At 31.9% G+C, this 4,011-nt stretch overlaps 1 long non-coding RNA gene across 2 annotated transcripts; it reads right to left on the bottom strand.

Moving 5' to 3' along the window:
• Positions 1–657: 657 nt before the first annotated feature.
• Positions 658–1,990, bottom strand: LOC120071702 (uncharacterized). 2 transcript variants are annotated; one of them, XR_016527857.1, is made up of 3 exons: positions 1,674–1,990; positions 1,505–1,563; positions 658–1,397 (listed from the first exon to the last, which is right to left on the bottom strand). It is a non-coding gene; the product is annotated as an uncharacterized LOC120071702 (long non-coding RNA). The 2 variants fall into 2 exon arrangements; XR_005480314.2 differs by having other exon boundaries at positions 658–1,563.
• Between the last annotated feature and the right edge of the window lie 2,021 nt (positions 1,991–4,011).

The following is a 4,011-nucleotide window of genomic DNA, read 5'->3' as shown; positions in this document are numbered from 1 at the left end:
AACTTCGACCCCCAAATTCAACATCAACCATCTTTAGAGACTAGCTCTGACAACTCCCTTCAGCAGCCAACTTTGACGATCACCATCAACGACCAGTTCATAGTGCTTAATAGTCTTCTTTTATAGTAATTTGTATAAATACCCAGCTACCTGAGACTTATACTAGGTCATTATTATATGCATGCATACTTCTCAAACACCCTTCTTGTGAATTGACTAAAACCAAATGAATGTTATAAAACAAATAACTTTTAAATAACTGAAAATCTTGATCAGGGTACCCTTTAAAAAATAAAACAACACTGAAAAATTTTATCTGAAACATCTAACAGTGCATAAACTTTTTTTTTTTTTTAAATTAAATTTAGTACATCAAGACTGGAATTTAAAACATGAAAGCATGGAAAAATAAGCGTAAGCATTTGTCTAGTCTTAATAGCATGATCATGGATTCTTTCTGTCATTCGCGGGGTGTTCTTACCCTTACTTGAAAAACATAACATAATAAAGAATAAGTATAAAATGCTCAGTAAGTAACCACACTATCGGGGTCTGATTATGCATACACATCTGTAAACGCATGCATACTGGTGGAACAACATACTATATTTCATCATAGAAACATGAGAACATGAAAACATGGAATGCCATCTGGTGAACAATTTAACCCATTCTAGCATATATCTGGTGGCTCAAAGGCACACAACATGGTAGGAAATGCATTGATTCTTGGAGCTAAACATGGTAGTGAATCCAAAGGATCACAGTGCTGAATATATTAGTGAACCCGAAGGATAACGGTGTTGTACATGGTAGTGAACTCGAAGGATCATGGTGCTGAACATGGTAGTGAGCCCGAAGGATCACAAAAACATGGCTAGTGTTAGAAGGCAATTGCCACCCACTGAACATGAACCATATAGTATTTATCTACGGGTCCCACAACATAATCATTACCACAATCTCACCGTCCTAGCATGTGCATAACAGAACCATTCATACATATAACATATTCTTAAGATCTAAAACATACTTCTACATTCACTTAATCCAAACTGAAACTGAGGAACTAATGTTGCTGGCACAAAGGCATTCCAATAGTAAAGTCATTTACCTTGATATTAAGCCGAAATAATAATTCTGCAGACAATAACCTTCTCTATCTAACTTCACAACCTTGAACTCAAATCTAGGCCATGATCCAAAAGTTAAATTAGATCTATGAGCCTAGTTTCATGCATTAATTTACCCAAACCATTCCAAATGATTTTACCCAAATTTAGGTCGTAACCAATCACCATACTAACTAAAATTTAATCCAAATTAACCTTACCCAAAGTGTGGCTTGAAATCTCAAAATCACTTCCAATTTCCAAATCATGGCGAGGCTAAGCCACCTACCAATACTTAACAATTAGAATCCCAAATCTACGGGTAAAGCTAAAATCCAAACTAAAATTGAATGGGTAACCAAGGTTCACAAGAAAACTTGCCTAAAACTTACCAAAATCTTGTTGGAACCAAACCCGAACTTGTTGGACAGTGATCAATAACGCTCCCAAACTTCAATCGAAAACGCAATGGGTCAACCAATTAAAGCAAAAAAAAAAAAAAAAAAAACTAATGGGTAAACAAGACCTTCAAGAAATCCAACCAAATTAATTAGATCTTACCCCAAATCTAAAATTTTAGAAAACCCAAAGGTCACAGCAGTGACGACGATAACAGATGGTCTCGACTAGGTGTGGTGGCTAAAAACAAAATCGAAACCACACTCACGGAAACAATGCTAGACGATGATGACCCAGATTCGGCATGAACGACGCCGATAACTGCTAACGTGAAGCGACTAGATGGTTGCGCGTGGGTGCCCAAAATGCAGCGTTGTTTTCTTTTTCTCTCTATTGTGTTCAACATGAGAACAGAGGGAAGAAGATGGAAAGTCCAAGAGTTGCGGGCCTTGACTCTCGCTTTTAATTTTTTCCTTCCTTTTGACTTCAAAACCACACACATACATATTTAAGTACATATATTTAAATTTTCTATATTCACTTTCCTTTTCCCTTTTTGTTTTCCAGTCTCAAATTCCTCCGAACACTAAACTTCAAAATTCCAAATCTCCAATTAAATTAAATCCATGTTTTTCCCAGTTTTTAATCACCTAATATTCAAATTCAATCATCTTAATACGTACTCAATTAACTCCAAATCCCTCAATTTCGTTCACTTTAAATTCAAAATCTAAATCTTTATCTTGCTTATTTTAATAGCATCAAAATTTCCAAAATACACCCAAATAAAAAAAAAATTAGGATGTTACAATTTGACATTAAAAGAAATATTTTGAGTTTAGAAAATCAAACAAACTTGTATATAAAAAACACTTTTGAGATCAACTTGTGTAACATTTTGAAGTAGGGAGACCAAATGGATACTAACCCCAAAAAGATATTTTCCTTTCTTATACTACTTTTGATTTCTTTTTTTGTAGTTTAATTCTTAAAAAATGAATTAATGAAATTAAATAAATCAAGTTTGCTGTAATTGAAACTGGTGAGGAACTATAGGAAATTAACATATAAAAAACGTAGGGAAAGGATTAGTTTTCAGATTGTTATCTAGTTCTATCAAAGAAGAAAATAAATTCTAATACAAACAAAAGATTTAATTTTTAAAAAAAAACCTTTTTAACAATTAAGTAATTAATTAAAAATTTAAGGGTCAAAATTCAGATTAGTTTCAACAATTATTTAAAATGGTTGTCAAAAGTATTGACAAAAATAGGGTGATACTAAGAGGAGAGGAAATCATGTACCCGGTACACTAGTACCGTGATTCACCTCATCCCTTTGTGGATAGCCACGTTAGTATCGACTGTGCATTACTGGTGAGCGGGGTACACAATCCTTTCTTCTTATTTTTTAATTTCCTAAGAAATGTAGGATTTAGGTTCTTTTTTGATTATGGTATTTATAAAATAATTAAACATGTTAGCGGTAATATGTAAATTGAGACATATAATATGAAAAATGATTAACAAAATAGTATTTAAATAAAAGTACATAGAAAGTTAAAAATATCATTACATTTCAAAAACTCATGTGCCACACGATGATTGTAGCCCGTAAGTGAGTCCCTTGTCATATACATGTACCTAGTATATGATTGTTATTTGGTAAAGATTCTCAGAACGAGCGAAACGTGGATTGGGTACATGACTTCTTAAAGACGTGTACCTGATCCACGATTAAACAGTCCCATTATTTTCTTCTCAATCCTATTTTGTTATTAATTATTAAAATAACATTATTTTTTAAAAAAAAAATCTCGAAATTCCATACATTTGAAAGTTTTGAGGCCCAATTTTAATAATTGTATGAGTTTGAGTGTCTTAAACATCTTTTATCTCTTGATTACAAATATATATCTTAATCAAATTGAGTTATGCACAAATTAAAGAATCAAGTTCAATTAATTTATGTGGTTGACAAATATGATATTTAAGGTATCATTACTTGTAATAAAAAAATAATAAGAAAAAACCTAAACCAAACTAATATAATCTGCACTTTAAACACAGACTATTATAACCTCAACTAAAATAGTATGCATTCCAAACCTAAACTATTATCAGTATTATAATTCATATACTATTACAATCCATAATAACGCCTCAAACAACCCAATGTCTCCCAACTCGTCCTACCACTCAACCCATGTGATGATTTTTATTGTATTTCTCACTCTCCCTTCCCATATTTTATGGTTTCCTTCATGGAAATGAAAGGAAAAATAAAATAAAATAAAATTCAACCAACCACTAGTAGTTAGTTTCGAGTTTTATATATTTATTTTTATTTGATGAATGACCATTTCACGAGCCTTTTTATAATTAATGATCAGGAAGCCTAACTTTTATGTTTATATTAGAATATACTACTGCATTTTATAATAACCGTGTTAGAGATAATCATGAATGTTGTAATCCTAAAGTGATGGTCATATTTAACT

Source organism: Benincasa hispida, chromosome 2 (assembly GCF_027475165.1).
Source record: "Benincasa hispida cultivar pf3 chromosome 2, pf3_genome.v1.1, whole genome shotgun sequence".
In the NCBI taxonomy this organism is placed as follows: domain Eukaryota; kingdom Viridiplantae; phylum Streptophyta; class Magnoliopsida; order Cucurbitales; family Cucurbitaceae; genus Benincasa; species Benincasa hispida.
The sequence above is the reverse complement of the archived record's forward strand: the minus strand, read 5'-3'. Positions and strand labels throughout refer to the sequence as shown.